Raw genomic sequence first — 22,954 nt, 5'->3', positions numbered from 1 at the left:
GCTTTCAAGTCCGCCTCGTTGACTTCCCTCAACAGATTTTTGGACGATAGTTGTCCTTTATCACTCTGCCAGTTTGTGAATTGCTGTGCCCCTGAGCTTCATTTCTCAACTCGTTTTTTGTGAGCTGAACGCAAGTCCAAAATTTTGGATCATGTCCTATACTGGTTCCCGGTGGGTGGCTGAGACTTTGGTTAATTCTTCTTCCTGCCGGGAAATTAGAGTGACATGTGCCCGTCCAAATGCCTAACAGCTACTCTCTCATGGGTTCTCCCTCGTCCCTTCCATCCTCTGCCAAATTGGGAACCTGTGCAAACCAGGAGGTTAAAGGGCCTGTCTCTCCAAGTTGGGAGATTGATAGTAAGGCAGTTGGAAAGTCAAACTGGAGCACCAGGAGAGGGACTATTCGTTGAGTTTTAGAAACCTTTCGTATTCACAGTGTGTACATTCTCTAGGTTTCCTGTACATGTTATAGCTGTAGTAATATTCCCTTCAACCTGGAGAGTTGGGACCCATGGAATGGGGGCCATGCATTATTGCTTGAAAGGGTCTGCATTTGCTCACCCAATCTCACCAATCCTCTCAGTCCCAAGTGTCCAGCCTTATGCCACATCCAGCTGTCATTGTAGATAGGGTCTTTCCAGGTTTCCTCAGACACCCTGAAGGAATTGTAAAGAATTTCCCTGTTTTTTGGTTTTGCTTTTGAAATTCCTTTTTATAGTGAGTTTGAGCTGATTCTCGCTGCCATGTTTATGCCACTCTAGACACACTTGATTCCCTTAAGGAGTCATATCAATACATAGGTTTTAAGATTCTTACTAGTCAGATATATTCTTCTGCGGGAAATATGGGGTTTTGAGTCTCTTTCACTGAGGAAGGTGTAGGTCTTGTCTATTCCAAAGTTGGTTTTTGAAACGGTCCCTCTGCTTATATCAAACTCTGGTTTTATGCATCACCCCACCTCTCCATCCCCTTAATGCAGGCATAAGAGTGTTTTCTAAATGTGAGACTCTGTTCTCTTTCCTAACTCAGTTCACGTGTAGCCATGTTTACAGGATCTACATAAGTGATATCTTATGATAAGTTTCTTTTTCTGTGTGACTTATTTCACTTAGAATCATCATACCTGAATCCACTCACTTTGCTGCTACTGGTCTTATGACATTGATTTCATGGCTGAGGGATATTCCATCGTACGTAAGTACCACAATGTTTTGAACCATTTTTATATTTCCTGGGATATTTAAGGTGTACCCAAGTTGAGGTTCTTGTAGTCAGTGCAGCCCTAAATTTGGAGGTGGCTCTTTCTTATTGATTTTCAGTTTTCCAAAGGTATATTCCCTAGACTGGAAGTGGCCTTGGCTCTGTAGCTCTGTTGTTTACTTGTTTTAGGGAACACAATGCACTCCTCCAGTGAGGCAGTTGGCAATTTACATCCCGCCCATCAGCAAAACAAGGCTCCCTGTTCTCCAGGGCCTGTCTTGCCTTTCTGGTTTTTACACATTTTGTGGATGTCCCTTTTGACCAGTGGGAAGTGATACTTCTTTGTAGTGCAGATTTGCATTGCCTGCTTGCTTGCTTGGCCAAAAAGGGCGTATGCGTTTTCTCCTGAATATATTCAGGAGAAAACGCATACGCCCTTTTTGGCCAAGTGCATCATTGTCCAAGTTGTGCCCCTCTTCCTGTGCTTTACAGGCGATTCCAAGGTACCTCTTGAAATCTGTTTCCTGCTATTTTGCCTCACTTTCAAGTCCGCCTCGTTGACTTCCCTCAACAGATTTTTGGACGATAGTTGTCCTTTATCACTCTGCCAGTTTGTGAATTGCTGTGCCCCTGAGCTCCATTTCTCAACTCGTTTTTTGGGAGCTGAACGCAAGTCCAAAATTTTGGATCATGTCCTATACTGGTTCCTGGTGGGTGGCTGAGACTTTGGTTAATTCTTCTTCCTTCCGGGAAATTAGAGTGACATGTGCCCGTCCAAATGCCTAACAGCTACTCTCTCATGGGTTCTCCCTCGTCCCTTCCATCCTCTGCCAAATTGGGAACCTGTGCAAACCAGGAGGTTAAAGGGCCTGTCTCTCCAAGTTGGGAGATTGATAGTAAGGCAGTTGGAAAGTCAAACTGGAGCACCAGGAGAGGGACTATTCGTTGAGTTTTAGAAACCTTTCGTATTCACAGTGTGTCCATTCTCTAGGTTTCCTGTACATGTTATAGCTGTAGTAATATTCCCTTGAACCTGGAGAGTTGGGACCCATGGAATGGGGGCCATGCATTATTGCTTGAAAGGGTCTGCATTTGCTCACCCAATCTCACCAATCCTCTCAGTCCCAAGTGTCCAGCCTTATGCCACATCCAGCTGTCATTGTAAATAGGGTCTTTCCAGGTTTCCTCAGACACCCTGAAGGAATTGTAAAGAATTTCCCTGTTTTTTGGTTTTGCTTTTGAAATTCCTTTTTATACTGAGTTTGAGCTGATTCTCGCTGCCATGTTTATGCCACTCTAGACACACTTGATTCCCTTATGGAGTCATATCAATACATAGGTTTTAAGATTCTTACTAGTCAGATATATTCCTCTGCGGGAAATATGGGGTTTTGAGTCTCTTTCACTGAGGAAGGTGTAGGTCTTGTCTATTCCAAAGTTGGTTTTTGTAACGGTCCCTGTGCTTATATCAAACTCTGGTTTTATGCATCACCCCACCTCTCCATCCCCTTTAGGCAGGCATAAGAGTGTTTTCTAAATGTGAGACTCTGTTCTCTTTCCTAACTCAGTTCACGTGAAGCCATGTTTACAGGATCTTCATAAGTGATATCTTATGATAAGTTTCTTTTTCTGTGTGACTTATTTCACTTAGAATCATCGTACCTGAATCCACTCACTTTGCTGCTACTGGTCTTATGACATTGATTTCATGGCAGAGGAATATTCCATCGTACGTAAGTACCACAATGTTTTGAACCATTTTTATATTTCCTGGGATATTTAAGGTGTACCCAAGTTGAGGTTCTTGTAGTCAGTGCAGCCCTGAATTCGGAGGTGGCTCTTTCTTATTGATTTTCAGTTTTCCCAAGTTATATTCCCTAGACTGGAAGTGGCCTTGGCTCTGTAGCTCTGTTGTTTACTTGTTTTAGGGAACACAATGCACTCCTCCAGTGAGGCAGTTGGCAATTTACATCCCGCCCATCAGCATAACAAGGCTCCCTGTTCTCCAGGGCCTGTCTTGCCTTTCTGGTTTTTACACATTTTGTGGATGTCCCTTTTGACCGGTGGGAAGTGATACTTCTTTGTAGTGCAGATTTGCATTCCCCGCTTGCTTGCTTGGCCAAAAAGGGCGTATGCGTTTTCTCCTGAATATATTCAGGAGAAAACGCATATGCCCTTTTTGGCCAAGTGCATCATTGTCCAAGTTGTGCCCCTCTTCCTGTGCTTTACAGGCGATTCCAAGGTACCTCTTGAAATCTGTTTCCTGCTATTTTGCTTCGCTTTCAAGTCCGCCTCGTTGACTTCCCTCAACAGATTTTTGGACGATAGTTCTCCTTTATCACCCTGCCAGTTTGTGAATTTCTGTGCCCCTGAGCTCCATTTCTCAACTCGTTTTTTGTGAGCTGAACGCCAGTCCAAAATTTTGGATCATGTCCTATACTGGTTCCCGGTGGGTGGCTGAGACTTTGGTTAATTCTTCTTCCTGCCGGGAAATTAGCGTGACATGTGCCCGTCCATATGCCTAACAGCTACTCTCTCATGGGTTCTCCCTCGTCCCTTCCATCCTCTGCCAAATTGGGAACCTGTGCAAACCAGGAGGTTAAAGGGCCTGTCTCTCCAAGTTGGGAGATTGATAGTAAGGCAGTTGGAAAGTCAAACTGGAGCACCAGGAGAGGGACTATTCGTTGAGTTTTAGAAACCTTTCGTATTCACAGTGTGTCCATTCTCTAGGTTTCCTGTACATGTTATAGCTGTAGTAATATTCCCTTGAACCTGGAGAGTTGGGACCCATGGAATGGGGGCCATGCATTATTGCTTGAAAGGGTCTGCATTTGCTCACCCAATCTCACCAATCCTCTCAGTCCCAAGTGTCCAGCCTTATGCCACATCCAGCTGTCATTGTAGATAGGGTCTTTCCAGGTTTCCTCAGACACCCTGAAGGAATTGTAAAGAATTTCCCTGTTTTTTGGTTTTGCTTTTGAAATTCCTTTTTATAGTGAGTTTGAGCTGATTCTCGCTGCCATGTTTATGCCACTCTAGACACACTTGATTCCCTTAAGGAGTCATATCAATACATAGGTTTTAAGATTCTTACTAGTCAGATATATTCTTCTGCGGGAAATATGGGGTTTTGAGTCTCTTTCACTGAGGAAGGTGTAGGTCTTGTCTATTCCAAAGTTGGTTTTTGAAACGGTCCCTCTGCTTATATCAAACTTTGGTTTTATGCATCACCCCACCTCTCCATCCCCTTAATGCAGGCATAAGTGTGTTTTCTAAATGTGAGACTCTGTTCTCTTTCCTAACTCAGTTCACGTGTAGCCATGTTTACAGGATCTTCATAAGTGATATCTTATGATAAGTTTCTTTTTCTGTGTGACTTATTTCACTTAGAATCATCGTACCTGAATCCACTCACTTTGCTGCTACTGGTCTTATGACACTGATGTCATGGCTGAGGAATATTCCATCATACGTAAGTACCACAATGTTTTGAACCATTTTTATATTTCCTGGGATATTTAAGGTGTACCCAAGTTGAGGTTCTTGTAGTCAGTGCAGCCCTAAATTTGGAGGTGGCTCTTTCTTATTGATTTTCAGTTTTCCAAAGGTATATTCCCTAGACTGGAAGTGGCCTTGGCTCTGTAGCTCTGTTGTTTACTTGTTTTAGGGAACACAATGCACTCCTCCAGTGAGGCAGTTGGCAATTTACATCCCGCCCATCAGCATAACAAGGCTCCCTGTTCTCCAGGGCCTGTCTTGCCTTTCTGGTTTTTACACATTTTGTGGATGTCCCTTTTGACCGGTGGGAAGTGATACTTCTTTGTAGTGCAGATTTGCATTGCCTGCTTGCTTGCTTGGCCAAAAAGGGCGTATGCGTTTTCTCCTGAATATATTCAGGAGAAAACGCATACGCCCTTTTTGGCCAAGTGCATCATTGTCCAAGTTGTGCCCCTCTTCCTGTGCTTTACAGGCGATTCCAAGGTACCTCTTGAAATCTGTTTCCTGCTATTTTGCCTCACTTTCAAGTCCGCCTCGTTGACTTCCCTCAACAGATTTTTGGACGATAGTTGTCCTTTATCACTCTGCCAGTTTGTGAATTGCTGTGCCCCTGAGCTCCATTTCTCAACTCGTTTTTTGGGAGCTGAACGCAAGTCCAAAATTTTGGATCATGTCCTATACTGGTTCCTGGTGGGTGGCTGAGACTTTGGTTAATTCTTCTTCCTTCCGGGAAATTAGAGTGACATGTGCCCGTCCAAATGCCTAACAGCTACTCTCTCATGGGTTCTCCCTCGTCCCTTCCATCCTCTGCCAAATTGGGAACCTGTGCAAACCAGGAGGTTAAAGGGCCTGTCTCTCCAAGTTGGGAGATTGATAGTAAGGCAGTTGGAAAGTCAAACTGGAGCACCAGGAGAGGGACTATTCGTTGAGTTTTAGAAACCTTTCGTATTCACAGTGTGTCCATTCTCTAGGTTTCCTGTACATGTTATAGCTGTAGTAATATTCCCTTGAACCTGGAGAGTTGGGACCCATGGAATGGGGGCCATGCATTATTGCTTGAAAGGGTCTGCATTTGCTCACCCAATCTCACCAATCCTCTCAGTCCCAAGTGTCCAGCCTTATGCCACATCCAGCTGTCATTGTAAATAGGGTCTTTCCAGGTTTCCTCAGACACCCTGAAGGAATTGTAAAGAATTTCCCTGTTTTTTGGTTTTGCTTTTGAAATTCCTTTTTATACTGAGTTTGAGCTGATTCTCGCTGCCATGTTTATGCCACTCTAGACACACTTGATTCCCTTATGGAGTCATATCAATACATAGGTTTTAAGATTCTTACTAGTCAGATATATTCCTCTGCGGGAAATATGGGGTTTTGAGTCTCTTTCACTGAGGAAGGTGTAGGTCTTGTCTATTCCAAAGTTGGTTTTTGGAACGGTCCCTGTGCTTATATCAAACTCTGGTTTTATGCATCACCCCACCTCTCCTTCCCCTTTATGCAGGCATAAGAGTGTTTTCTAAAAGTGAGACTCTGTTCTCTTTCCTAACTCAGTTCACGTGTAGCCATGTTTACAGGATCTTCATAAGTGATATCTTATGATAAGTTTCTTTTTCTGTGTGACTTATTTCACTTAGAATCATCGTACCTGAATCCACTCACTTTGCTGCTACTGGTCTTATGACATTGATTTCACGGCTGAGGGATATTCCATCGTACGTAAGTACCACAATGTTTTGAACCATTTTTATATTTCCTGGGATATTTAAGGTGTACCCAAGTTGAGGTTCTTGTAGTCAGTGCAGTCCTAAATTTGGAGGTGGCTCTTTCTTATTGATTTTCAGTTTTCCCAAGGTATATTCCCTAGACTGGAAGTGGCCTTGGCTCTGTAGCTCTGTTGTTTACTTGTTTTAGGGAACACAATGCACTCCTCCATTGAGGCAGTTAGCAATTTACATCCCGCCCATCAGCATAACAAGGCTCCCTGTTTTCCAGGGCCTGTCTTGCCTTTCTGGTTTTTACACATTTTGCGGATGTCCTGTTTGACCGGTGGGAAGTGATACTTCATTGTAGTGCAGATTTGCATTGCCCGCTTGCTTGCTTGTCTGAAAAGGGCATATGCGTTTTCTCCTGAATATATTCACGTGAAATCCCATATGCCCTTTATGGCCATTTCCATAATTTTTGAAGTTGTGATGCTTTTCCTGTGTTTAAAGGCCATTCCAATGTACCTCTTGAAATGTGTTTCATGCCATTCTGCCTCATTTTCACTTCCGTCTCGTGGCTTTCCGTCAACAGATTTTTGGAAGAGAGTAGTCCTTTATAACTCTGCAGGTTAGTGAATTGCTGTGGCCCTGAGCTCCATTTTTCAACTTGCGTTTTTGTTAGCTGACCGCAGATCCACAATTTTGCTTCTGGAACTATACTGGTTCTGGGGGGGCAGGCTGAGACTTTGGTTAATTCCTCTTCGTGACGGGAAATTAGAGTGACATGTGGCCATCCAAATGCCTACAGCTACTCTCTCTTTGGTTCTCTCTCTTCCCTTATATCATCTGCAGAATTTGCCAACTGTGTGAACCATGAGGTTATAGGGGCTGACTCTCCAAGTTGTGAGAGTGATAGTAAAGCAGTTGGAATGTCAAACTGGAGCACAAGGAGAGAAAAAAGTAGTAGAGTTTTAAAAACCTTTCACCATAAGTCGGTTTCCATTCTCTAGGTTCCCATACATGTTATAACTGTAGTGATATTCCCTTCTACCTGGAGAGATGGGAACCATCGAATGGGTGGCAGGCATTATTGCTTTAAAGGGTCTGCATTTTTTCACCCAATCTCACCAATCCTCTCAGTCCCAAGTGACCAGCCTTATGCCACATCCAGCTGTCATTGTAGATAGGGTCATTCCAGGTTTCATCAGAACCCCTGAAGGTATTGTGTAAGAATTTTACTGTTTTTATCTTTTGTTTTGAAATTCATTTTTATAGTGGGTTTGAGCTGATTCTCACTGCCATGTTTATGTCGTTCTAGACACACTTCGTTCCCTTATGGAGACATATCAATACATAGGTGTTAAAATTCTTAGTAGTCAGATATATTTCTCTGCGGGGAATAGGGATGTTGAGTTCCGTTGACTGAGGAAGGAGTAGGGCTTGTCTCTTCTGTTTTTGGATTATGGAACATTACCTGTGCTAATATCAAACTTTTGTTTTGTGCATCTCCCCACCTCTCTTTCCCCTTAAGCAAGCGTTAGAGTGTTTTCTAAATCTGAAACTCTGTTCTCTTCCCTAATTCAGTTCATATGTAGCCATGTTTACATTCCCTTCATAAGTGATATCTTATGTCAGAATGTACTATGGCTCTTGTCATAATAATGCTCCATGACGCCTGTCATCACCATGCTCCATGCCCTGGTTATCACAAAGCTCCATGTCCCTTTTCATCACAATTCTCCACGTCCTTGACATCACAATGCTACAGGACACTTCTCATCACAATGTTACATGCTCTTGTCATCACAATTCTCCATGCACTTGACCTTGCAATGCTCCATGCACTTGTCATCACAATGCTCCAAGCACTTGTCATCACAATGCTCCATGACCCCTGTCATCACAATTCTCCATGCACTTGACCTTGCAATGCTCCATGCACTTGTCATCACAATGCTCCATGCACTTGTCATCACAATGCTCCATGACCCCTGTCATCACAATGCTCCATGAAACCTGTCATCACAATGCTTCATGCCCCTTGTCATTACAGTGCTCCATGATGCTCGACATCACAATTACCCAAGGTCTTCTCATCACAATGATCCACGGTTTTGCCATCACCATGCTCCATGCCTTGTCATCTCAAAGCTCAATGTCCCTTGTCCTCAAAATTCTTCATGTCCTTGTCATTACAATGCTCCTTGGCATTTCACATAACAATGTTATATGCTCTTGTCATCACAATACTCCATTCACTTGTCACAGCATTGCTCCATGACCCCTGTCATAGGAAGCTCCATGCGATTTTCATCACAATGTTTCACGACCTGGACATTAAAGTTATCAATGTCCCTTGATATAACAATGCTCCATGCCCTTGTCATCACAATGCTCCTTTACTTTGTCACAACAATCCTCCATGACACCTGGCATCACAATGATCCATGATATTGTCATCAAACTGGAACATGACATATTTCATCACAATGCTCCCTGACAACTTACTTCACAATAATCCATGACCTTGTTATCACAGTGCTCCATGCCCTTGTCATCACAATGTGCCATGCCCACTCTTATCACAATAATCCATGAAACTTGTCAGACTAATGCTCCATGCCACTTTTCATCTCAATGCCCCATGAACGCTGTCATCACAATGCACCATGCCCATCATCATAATACTTCAGGCTATTGTCATCACAATGAAATCAAAATGCTCCATGACCTCTGTCAACACAATGCTCCAAACCCTTGTGACCATAATGTTCCATAACACTTGTCATCACAATGCCCCATGACGCTGTTCAGCACAATTATCCATGGTCTTCTCATCACAATGCACCATGTCCTTGTCATCAAAATGCTCCATGACTGGTCAGCAGAAAGCTCCATGACCCCTGGCATCACAATGCTAAATGTCATTGTCATCACAATGCTACATGAAGCCTCTCATAACATTGCTCAATGCCCTTGTCATCACGAAGCTCCATGACAATTGTCATCACAGTGCTCGATGCCGTTCTCATCACAATGCTCCATGCCTTTGTCATTACAATCCTGCATGACGAATGTATCATAGTGTTCCGTACCCTTGTCATCACAATGCTCCATGCCCACTCTCATCACAAAAATCCATGAAATATTTCAGACGAATGTTCCATGCCCTTCTCATCACAATGCTCCATTACCTCCGTCATAAAAATGCACCATGAACCCTGCCATCACAATGTTCCACGGCCTAGTCTTCACAATGTTCCATGACTCTTGTCATCACAATGCTGAAAACCACTGTAATCACAATGCTCCATGCCCTTCTCATCACAAAACTCCATGACGCATGTCATCAGAATGTTCCATGGCCTTCTCATCACAATGCTCCATGCACTTGTCATCACAATGCTCCAAGACCCTTGTAAACACAATGCTCCATGCCCCTTTTCATCTCAATGCTCCATGAACCCTGTCATCACAGTGCATGATGCCCATCATCATAATAATTCATTTATTGTCATCACAATGAAATCAGTATTCTCCATGACCTCTGACATCATAATGCTCCAAACCCTTGTGATCACAATGTTCCATAAAACTTATCATCACAGCACCACATGAGGCTCATCATCACAATTATCCATGGTCTTCTCATCACAATGCTCCATGATCTTTGTCATCACGATGCTCAATACACTTGTCATCACAATGCTCCCTGACACTTGTCGTCAGTATTCTCCTTGAACCCTGTCATGACAAGGCTCCATGCATTTTTCATCACAATAATCCATGCCCTTTTCATCACAATGCTCCAAGATCCCTGTAATCACAATGCTTCTTGGCCTTGTCATCAAAAAGCTCCATGAGGCATGTCATCAGAATGTTTCCTGGCATTCTCATCACAATGCGCCATGCCCTTGTCATCACAATGCTCCATGACCACTTTCATCACAATAAGCCATGAACATTTTCAGCCCAATTCTCCAAGACCTTCTCATCACAATGCACCATGCCCACTCTCATCACAATAATCTTTGAAAATTGTCAGACCAATGCTCCATGCCACTGTCATCACAATGCTCCATGCCCTTGTCATCACAATGCTCCATGACCCCTGTCATCACAATGCTCCGTGACTCCAGTTATCACAATGCTTCATAACGTTTTTCATCACACTGGTCCATGCCCGCGTCATCACAAGGCTCTGTGACCTTTGTAACCACAATGCTCCATGCCCCTTTTCATCTCAATGCTCCATGAAATCTGTCATCACAATGCTCCAAGACCCTTGTAATCACAATGCTCCATGCCCCTTTTCATCTTAGTGCTCCATGAACCCTGTCATCACAATGCACCATACCCATCATCATAATGCTTCACGCTGTTGTCATCACAATGAAATCAATATTCTGCATGACCTCTGTCATCATAATGCTCCAAACCCTTGTGATCACAATGTTGCATAACACATATCATCACAACACCCCATGACGCTCATCATCACAATTATCCATGGTCTTCTCATCACAATGCTCCAATATCTTGTCATCACAATTCTCAATACATTTGTCATCACAATGCTCCCTGACACTTGTCGTCAGTATGCTCCTTGAACCCTGTCATGACAAGGCTCCATGCCTTTTTCATCACAATGATCCATGACCATTTCATAATAATCCTCCAAGGTCCCTGTAATCACAATGCTCCATGCACTTGTCATCACAAAACTCCATGACGCATGTCATCAGAATGCTCCATGGCCTTCTCATCACAATGCTCTATGCCCTAGTCATCACAATGCTCCTTGACCCCTGTAAGCACAATGCTCCATGCCCCTTTTCTTCAGAATGCTCCATGAGACTTGCCATCACAAGTCTCCATGGTCTTCTCATCACAATGTTCCAGGACCTTTTCATCACAATGATCCATTCCCTTGTCATCACAATTCTTCATGATCCCTGTCATCACAGTAATCCATGAACATTTTCAGCCCAGTGCTCCACGACCTTCTCATCACAATGCTCCATTGCCAATATCATCACAATGCTCCATGACCAAAGTCATCACAACACTCCATGACACCCGACAAAACAATGATCCGGGATTCTTGTCATCACAATGCTCCATTCCCTTATCGTCACAATGCTCCATGACACCTGTCATCACAACTCTCCATGAACATTTTCAGCCCAGTTCTCCATGACCCTTGTCATCACAATGATCCATGCCCTTTTCATCACAATGCTCCATGACCTTTGTCATCACAATTCTCAATACACTTGTCATCACAATGCTCCCTGACACTTGTCGTCAGAATGCTCCTTGAAACCTGTCACGAAAAGGCTCCATGCCTTTTTCATCACAAAGCCCCATGCCCTTTTCATCCCAATGCTCCATGCCATTGTCATCAAAATACTCCACAAGCTTGTCATCAGAATGCTCCATGACCCTTGTCATCACAATTCTCCATGCACTTGTCAGCACAATGCTCCCTGACACTTGTCATCACAATGCTCCAAGCCATTGTCATCACAATGCTCCATTACCTTTGTGATCAAAATCCTCAATGGAAGTTTACATCACAATGCTCCATGCCATTGTCATCACAATGGGCCATTACATATATTATCACAATGATCCCTGACACCTCTCTTTACAATACTGCATTACCTGGTCATCACAATGCTCCCTGCCTTTCTCATCACAATGCACCACACCCTTGTCATCAAAATGCTCCATGACCTTTGTCATCACAAAGCTCCATGACCCTTGGCATCACAATGCTCCATGTCATTGTCATCACAATGCTCCATGAACCCTCTCATCACATTGCTCCATGCCCTTGTCATCACAAAGCTCCATGGCACTTGTCATCACAATGCTCGATGCCCTTCTCATCACAATGCTCCATGCTCTTGTCATTACAATCCTCCATGACCCATGTATCACAGTGTACCGTGCCCTTGTCATCACAATTCGCCATGCCCACTCTCATCACAATAATCCATGAAACATTTCAGACCAATGCTCAATGCACTTCTCATCACAATGCTCCATTACCTCTGTCATAACAAGCTCCATGACCACTGCCATCACAATGTTCCACGGCCTTGTCATCACAAGGCTCCAGGACCCTTTTCAGCACAATGCTCCAAGACACCTGTAATCACAATGCTCCATGCCATAGTCATAACAAAGTTCCATGACGCATGTCATCAGAATATTCCATGGCCTTCTCCTCAAAATGCTCCATGCCCTTGTCATCACAATGCTCCAAGACCCAAGTAATCACAATGCTCCATGCCCCTTTTCATCAGAATGCTCCATGAGACTTGTCATCACAAGTCTCCATGTTCATCTCATAAAAATGCGCCAGGATCTTGTCATCACCATGCTCCATTCCCTTGTCATCACAATGCTCCATGACCCCTGTCATCACAATACTCCATGAAAATTTTCAGCCCAATTCTCCATGACATTCTCATCACAATGCTCCATGACCAATATCATCACAATGCTCCAAGAGCAGTGTCATCAACACACTCCATCACACCTGACAACACAATGATCCGGGACTCTTGTCATCACAATTCTCCAAGACCGCTGTAATAACAATGCTCCATGACCCCTGTCATCACAATACTCCATGAACATTTTCAGCCCTATGCTCCATGACCCTTGTCATCACAATGATCCATGCCCATGTTATCCCAATGTTCCATGACCCATGTATTCACAATGCTCCATGACGCTTGTCATCACAGTGCTCGATGACACCTGTCATCACAATGCTCCATGCCTTTGTCAGCAAAATGTACATGACCTTGTCATTACAATGCTCTATGCACTTGTCATCACAATACTCCATTTGCATTGTCCTCACAATCCTCCATGAACTTTGGGTCACATTGATTCATGCCCTTGTCATCACAATGCTCCATGCTCCTTGAAATCAAAATGATCCATGACCTCTGTCATCACAATGCTCCAAACCCTTGTGATCACAATGTTCCATAACACTTGTCCTCACAACACTCCATGATGCCTGTCATCACAATAATCCATGCCCTTTTCATCACAATGCTCCATGACCTTTGTCATCACAATTCTCAATACACTTGTCATCACAATGCTCCCTGACACTTGTCGTCAGAATGCTCCTTGAATCCTGTCACGAAAATTCTCCATGCCTTTTTCATCACAAAGCCCCATGCCCTTTTCATCCCAATGCTCCATGCCATTGTCATCAAAATACTCCACAAGCTTGTCATCAGAATGCTCCATGACCCTTGTCATCACAATTCTCCATGCACTTGTCAGCACAATGCTCCCTGACCCTTGTCATCACAATGCTCCAAGCCATTGTCATCACAATGCTCCATTACCATTGTGATCAGAATCCTTAATGGAAGTTTGCATCACAATGCTCCATGCCATTGTCATCACAATGGGCCATTACATATGTCATCACAATGCTCCCTGACACCTCTCTTTACAATACTGCATTACCTGGTCATCACAATGCTCCCTGCCGTTCTCATCACAATGCACCACACCCTTGTCATCAAAATGCTCCATGACCTTTGTCATCATAAAGCTCCATGACCCTTGGCATCACAATGCTCCATGTCATTGTCATCACAATGCTCCATGAACCCTCTCATCACATTGCTCCATGCCCTTGTCATCACAAAGCTCCATGGCACTTGTCATCACAATGCTCAATGCCCTTCTCTTCACAATGCTCCATGCCCTTGTCATTACAATCCTCCATGACCCATGTATCACAGTGTACCGTGCCCTTGTCATCACAATGCGCCACGCCCACTCTTATCACAATAATCCATGAAATATTTCAGACCAATGCTCAATGCACTTCTCATCACAATGCTCCATTACCTCTGTCATAACAAGCTCCATGACCCCTGCCATCACAATGTTCCACGGCCTTGTCATCACAAGGCTCCAGGACCCTTGTCAGCACAATGCTCCAAGACCCATGTAATCACAATACTCCATGCCCTTGTCATCACAAAGCTCCATGACGCATGTCATCACAATGTTCCATGGCCTTCGCCTCACAATGCTCCATGCCCTTGTCATCACAATGCTTCAAGACCCCCGTAATCACAATGCTCCATGCCCCTTTTAATCAGAATGCTCCATTAGACTTGTCATCCCAAGTCTCCATTGTCATCTCAACACAATGCTCCAAGACCTTGTCATCAACATGCTCCATTCCCTTGTCATCACAAGGCTCCATGACCCCTGTCATCACAATACCCCATGCACCTTTTCAGCCCAATGCTCCATGACCCTTGTCATCACAAAGCTCCATGCACTTGTCAGCACAATGCTCCCTGATCCTTGTCATCACAATGCTCCAAACCATTGTCACCACAATGCTCCATTACCTTTGTCATCAGAATCCTCCATGACACTTGGCATCACAATGCTCCATGCAATTGTCATCACAATGCTCCATGACCCCTGTCATCACAATGCTCCATGACTACAGTCATCACAATGCTTCATAACGTGTGTCATCACAACAATCCATGCCCACGTCTTCACAAGGCTCTGTGACCTTTGTAACCACAGTGCTCCATGAACTTTTCATCACAATGCTCCGTGACCCTTGTCATCACAATGCTCCATGCCTTTATCAGAACAATGCTCCATGACCCTTGTCATCAAATTGTGCCATGCGCTTTTCACCACAATGATCCACAACCTTGTCATCGCTATGCTCCATAAACCTTGTAATCACAATGCTCCATGCACTTCTCATCCAAATACTCTCTCACATGAGATATCACAATGTTCCATCACTAGTCATCACAATCCTCCCTCACCCCTGTTATCACAATGTTCCATGACCCCTGTCATCACAATGCTACATCCCCTTATCAGCACAATGTTCCATGACCCCTGACATCACAATGTTCCATAACCCCTCTCATCAAAATGCTCCATGACCCTTTTCATCCCAAAGCTCCATGACCCCTGGCATCACAATGTTCTATAACCCCTGGCATCAAAATGTTCCATTACACTTTTCATCAAATTGCTGCATGACCCTGTCATCAAAATGCTCCCTGCCCTTCTCATCACAATGCACCACACACTTGTCATCAAAATGCTCCATGACCTTTGTCATCACAAAGCTCCATGACCCTTGGCATCACAATGCTCCATGTCATTGTCATCACAATGCTCCATTAAACCTCTCATCACATTGCTCCATGTCCTTGTCATCACAAAGCTCCATGACACTTGTCATCACAATGCTCGATGCCATTCTCATCACAATGCTCCATGACCTTGTCATTACAATCCTCCATGACCCATGTATCACAGTGTACCGTGCCCTTGTCATGACAAACCGCCATGCCCACTCTCATCACAGTAATCCATGAAACATTTCAGATCAATGCTCAATGCCCTTCTCATCACAATGCTCCGTTACCTCTGTCGTAACAATGTTCCATGACACCTGCCATCATAATATTCCATGGCCTTGTCATCACAAGGCTCCATGACCCTTGTCATCACAATGCTCCAAGATCCATGTAATCACAATGCTCCATGCCCTTGTCATCACAAAGCTCCATGACGCATGTCATCAGAATGTTCCATGGTCTTCTCCTCACAATGCTCCATGCCCTTGTCATCACAATGCTCGAAGACTCCAGTAATCACAATGTTCCATTCCCTTTTTCATCAGAATGCTCCATTAGATTTGTCATCACAAGTCTCCATGGTCATCTCCTCACAATGCTCCAAGACCTTGTCATCACCATGCTCCATTCCCTTGTCATCACAATGCTCCATGACCCCTGTCACCACAATACTCCATGAACATTTTCAGCCCAATTCTCTATGACCTTCTCATCACAATGCTCCATGACCAATATCATCACAATGCTCCATGACCACTGTCATCACAACACTCCATGACACCTGACAACACAATGATCCGGGACTCTTGTCATCACAATGCTCCAAGACCCCTGTAATCACAATGCTCCATGACCCCTGTCATCACAATACTCCATGAACATTTTCAGACCAATGCTCCATGACCCTTGTCATCACAATGATCCATGCCCATGTTATCCCAATGTTCCATGACCCATGTATTCACAATGCTCCATGACGCTTGTCATCACAGTGCTCCATGACACCTGTCATCACAATGCTCCATGCCTTTGTCAGCAAAATGCTACAAGACCTTTTCATTACAATGCTCTATGCACTTGTCATCACAATACTCCATTTCCATTGTCATCACAATCCTCCATGAACTTTGGGATCACATTGCTTCATGCCCTTGTCATCACAATGCTCCATGCTCCTTGAAATCAAAATGATCCATGACCTCTGTCATCACAATGCTCCAAACCCTTGTGATCACAATGTTCCATAACACTTGTCCTCACAACGCTCCATGATGCCTGTCATCACAATAATCCATGCCCTTTTCATCACAATGCTCCATGACCTTTGTCATCACAATTCTCAATACACTTGTCATCACAATGCTCCCTGACACTTGTCGTCAGAATGCTCCTTGAAACCTGTCACGAAAAGGCTCCATGCCTTTTTCATCACAAAGCCCCATGCCCTTTTCATCCCAATGCTCCATGCCATTGTCATCAAAATACTCCACAAGCTTGTCATCAGAATGCTCCATGACCCTTGTCATCACAATTCTCCATGCACTTGTCAGCACAATGCTCCCTGACACTTGTCATCACAATGCTCCAAGCCATTGTCATCACAATGCTCCATTACCTTTGTGATCAAAATCCTCAATGGAAGTTTACATCACAATGCTCCATGCCATTGTCATCACAATGGGCCATTACATATATTATCACAATGATCCCTGACACCTCTCTTTACAATACTGCATTACCTGGTCATCACAATGCTCCCTGCCTTTCTCATCACAATGCACCACACCCTTGTCATCAAAATGCTCCATGACCTTTGTCATCACAAAGCTCCATGACCCTTGGCATCACAATGCTCCATGTCATTGTCATCACAATGCTCCATGAACCCTCTCATCACATTGCTCCATGCCCTTGTCATCACAAAGCTCCATGGCACTTGTCATCACAATGCTCGATGCCCTTCTCATCACAATGCTCCATGCTCTTGTCATTACAATCCTCCATGACCCATGTATCACAGTGTACCGTGCCCTTGTCATCACAATTCGCCATGCCCACTCTCATCACAATAATCCATGAAACATTTCAGACCAATGCTCAATGCACTTCTCATCACAATGCTCCATTACCTCTGTCATAACAAGCTCCATGACCACTGCCATCACAATGTTCCACGGCCTTGTCATCACAAGGCTCCAGGACCCTTTTCAGCACAATGCTCCAAGACACCTGTAATCACAATGCTCCATGCCCTAGTCATAACAAAGTTCCATGACGCATGTCATCAGAATATTCCATGGCCTTCTCCTCAAAATGCTCCATGCCCTTGTCATCACAATGCTCCAAGACCCAAGTAATCACAATGCTCCATGCCCCTTTTCATCAAAATGCTCCATGAGACTTGTCATCACAAGTCTCCATGTTCATCTCATAAAAATGCGCCAGGATCTTGTCATCACCATGCTCCATTCCCTTGTCATCACAATGCTCCATGACCCCTGTCATCACAATACTCCATGAAAATTTTCAGCCCAATTCTCCATGACATTCTCATCACAATGCTCCATGACCAATATCATCACAATGCTCCAAGAGCAGTGTCATCAACACACTCCATCACACCTGACAACACAATGATCCGGGACTCTTGTCATCACAATTCTCCAAGACCGCTGTAATAACAATGCTCCATGACCCCTGTCATCACAATACTCCATGAACATTTTCAGCCCTATGCTCCATGACCCTTGTCATCAGTGCTCCATGACACCTGTCATCACAATGCTCCATGCCTTTGTCAGCAAAATGCTACATGACATTGTCATTACAATGCTCTATGCACTTGTCATCACAATACTCCATTTCCATTGTCATCACAATCCTCCATGAACTTTGGGATCACATTGCTTCATGCCCTTGTCATCACAATGCTCCATGCCCTTGTCATCACAATGCTCGAAGACTCCAGTAATCACAATGTTCCATTCCCTTTTTCATCAGAATGCTCCATTAGATTTGTCATCACAAGTCTCCATGGTCATCTCCTCACAATGCTCCAAGACCTTGTCATCACCATGCTCCATTCCCTTGTCATCACAATGCTCCATGACCCCTGTCATCACAATACTCCATGAACATTTTCAGCCCAATTCTCTATGACCTTCTCATCACAATGCTCCATGACCAATATCATCACAATGCTCCATGACCACTGTCATCACAACACTCCATGACACCTGACAACACAATGATCCGGGACTCTTGTCATCACAATGCTCCAAGACCCATGTAATCACAATGCTCCATGACCCCTGCCATCACAATACTCCATGAACATTTTCAGCCCAATGTTCCATGACCCTTGTCATCACAATGATCCATGCCCATGTTATCCCAATGTTCCATGACCCATGTATTCACAATGCTCCATGACGCTTGTCATCACAGTGCTCCATGACACCTGTCATCACAATGCTCCATGCCTTTGTCAGCAAAATGCTACATGACCTTGTCATTACAATGCTCTATGCACTTGTCATCACAATACTCCATTTCCATTGTCATCACAATCCTCCATGAACTTTGGGATCACATTGCTTCATGCCCTTGTCATCACAATGCTCCATGCTCCTTGAAATCAAAATGATCCATGACCTCTGTCATCACAATGCTCCAAACCCTTGTGATCACAATGTTCCATAACACTTGTCCTCACAACGCTCCATGATGCCTGTCATCACAATAATCCATGCCCTTTTCATCACAATGCTCCATGACCTTTGTCATCACAATTCTCAATACACTTGTCATCACAATGCTCCCTGACAATTGTCGTCAGAATGCTCCTTGAACCCTGTCACGAAAAGGCTCCATGCATTTTTCATCACAAAGCCCCATGCCCTTTTCATCCCAATGCTCCATGCCATTGTCATCAAAATACTCCACATGCTTGTCATCAGAATGCTCCATGACCCTTGTCATCACAATTCTCCATGCACTTGTCAGCACAATGCTCCCTGACACTTGTCATCACAATGCTCCAAGCCATTGTCATCACAATGCTCCATTACCTTTGTGATCAGAATCCTCAATGGAAGTTTGCATCACAATGTTCCATGCCATTGTCATCACAATGGGCCATTACATATGTCATCACAATGCTCCCTGACACCTCCCTTTACAATAATGCATTACCTGGTCATCACAATGCTCCCTGCCATTCTCATCACAATGCACCACACACTTGTCATCAAAATGCTCCATGACCTTTGTCATCACAAAGCTCCATGACCCTTGGCATCACAATGCTCCATGTCATTGTCATCACAATGCTCCATGAACCCTCTCATCACATTGCTCCATGCCCTTGTCATCACAAAGCTCCATGGCACTTGTCATCACAATGCTCGATGCCCTTCTCATCACAATGCTCCATGACCTTGTCATTACAATCCTCCATGACCCATGTATCACAGTGTACCGTACCCTTGTCATCACAATGCGCCATGCCCACTCTCATCACAATAATCCATGAAATATTTCAGACCAATGCTCAATGCACTTCTCATCACAATGCTCCATTACCTCTGTCATAACAAGCTCCATGACCCCTGCCATCACAATGTTCCACGGCCTTGTCATCACAAGGCTCCAGGACCCTTGTCAGCACAATGCTCCAAGACCCATGTAATCACAATGCTCCATGCCCTTGTCATCACAAAGCTCCATGACGTATGTCATCACAATGTTCCATGGCCTTCGCCTCACAATGCTCCATGCCCTTGTCATCACAATGCTTCAAGACCCCCGTAATCACAATGCTCCATGCCCCTTTTCATAAGAATGCTCCATTAGACTTGTCATCACAAGTCTCCATGGTCATCTCATCACAATGCTCCAAGACCTTGTCATCAACATGCTCCATTCCCTTGTCATCACAATGCTCCATGACCCCTGTCATCACAATACTCCATGCACATTTTTAGCCCAATGCTCCATGACCCTTGTCATCACAATGATCCATGCCCTTGTCATCACAATGCTCCATGCACTTGTCAGCACAATGCTCCCTGATCCTTGTCATCACAATGCTCCAAACCATTGTCACCACAATGCTCCATTACCTTTGTCATCAGAATCCTCCATGACACTTGGCATCACAATGCTCCATGCAATTGTCATCACAATGCTCCATGACCCCTGTCATCACAATGCTCCGTGACTACAGTCATCACAATGCTTCATAACGTTTGTCATCACAACAATCCATGCCCGCGTCATCACAAGGCTCTGTGACCTTTGTAACCACAATGCTCCATGAACTTTTCATCACAATGCTCCGTGACCCTTGTCATCACAATGCTCCATGCCTTTGTCAGAACAATGCTCCATGACCCTTGTCATCAAATTGTGCCATGCGCTTTTCACCACAATGATCCACAACCTTGTCATCGCTATGCTCCATAAACCTTGTAATCACAATGCTCCATGCACTTCTCATCCAAATACTCTCTCACATGAGATATCACAATGTTCCATCACTAGTCATCACAATCCTCCCTCACCCCTGTTATCACAATGTTCCATGACCACTGTCATCACAATGCTACATCCCCTTATCAGCACAATGTTCCATGACCCCTGACATCACAATGTTCCATAACCCCTGTCATCAAAATGCTCCATGACACTTTTCATCCCATAGCTCCATGACCCCTGGCATCACAATGTTCTATAACCCCTGGCATCAAAATGTTCCATTACACTTTTCATCAAATTGCTGCATGACCCTGTCATCAAAATGCTCCCTGCCCTTCTCATCACAATGCACCACACACTTGTCATCAAAATGCTCCATGACCTTTGTCATCACAAAGCTCCATGACCCTTGGCATCACAATGCTCCATGTCATTGTCATCACAATGCTCCATGAACCCTCTCATCACACTGCTCCATGTCCTTGTCATCACAAAGCTCCATGACACTTGTCATCACAATGCTCGATGCCATTCTCATCACAATGCTCCATGACCTTGTCATTACAATCCTCCATGACCCATGTATCACAGTGTACCGTGCCCTTGTCATGACAAACCGCCATGCCCACTCTCATCACAGTAATCCATGAAACATTTCAGATCAATGCTCAATGCCCTTCTCATCACAATGCTCCGTTACCTCTGTCGTAACAATGCTCCATGACACCTGCCATCATAATATTCCACGGCCTTGTCCTCACAAGGCTCCATGACCCTTGTCATCACAATGCTCCAAGATCCATGTAATCACAATGCTCCATGCCCTTGTCATCACAAAGCTCCATGACGCATGTCATCAGAATGTTCCATGGTCTTCTCCTCACAATGCTCCATGCCCTTGTCATCACAATGCTCGAAGACTCCAGTAATCACAATGTTCCATTCCCTTTTTCATCAGAATGCTCCATTAGATTTGTCATCACAAGTCTCCATGGTCATCTGCTCACAATGCTCCAAGACCTTGTCATCACCATGCTCCATTCCCTTGTCATCACAATGCTCCATGACCCCTGTCATCACAATACTCCATGAACATTTTCAGCCCAATTCTCTATGACCTTCTCATCACAATGCTCCATGACCAATATCATCACAATGCTCCATGACCACTGTCATCACAACACTCCATGACACCTGACAACACAATGATCCGGGACTCTTGTCATCACAATGCTCCAAGACCCCTGTAATCACAATGCTCCATGACCCCTGCCATCACAATACTCCATGAACATTTTCAGCCCAATGCTCCATGACCCTTGTCATCACAATGATCCATGCCCATGTTATCCCAATGTTCCATGACCCATGTATTCACAATGCTCCATGACGCTTGTCATCACAGTGCTCCAGGACACCTGTCATCACAATGCTCCATGCCTTTGTCAGCAAAATGCTACATGACCTTGTCATTACAATGCTCTATGCACTTGTCATCACAATACTCCATTTCCATTGTCATCACAATCCTCCATGAACTTTGGGATCACATTGCTTCATGCCCTTGTCATCACAATGCTCCATGCTCCTTGAAATCAAAATGATCCATGACCTCTGTCATCACAATGCTCCAAACCCTTGTGATCACAATGTTCCATAACACTTGTCCACACAACGCTCCATGATGCCTGTCATCACAATAATCCATGCCCTTTTCATCACAATGCTCCATGACCTTTGTCATCACAATTCTCAATACACTTGTCATCACAATGCTCCCTGACACTTGTCGTCAGAATGCTCCTTGGACCCTGTCACGAAAAGGCTCCATGCCTTTTTCATCACAAAGCCCCATGCCCTTTTCATCCCAATGCTCCATGCCATTGTCATCAAAATACT

This window comes from Mesoplodon densirostris, chromosome 1 (assembly GCF_025265405.1).
Source record: "Mesoplodon densirostris isolate mMesDen1 chromosome 1, mMesDen1 primary haplotype, whole genome shotgun sequence".
NCBI lineage: Eukaryota > Metazoa > Chordata > Mammalia > Artiodactyla > Ziphiidae > Mesoplodon > Mesoplodon densirostris.
The sequence above is the reverse complement of the archived record's forward strand: the minus strand, read 5'-3'. Positions refer to the sequence as shown.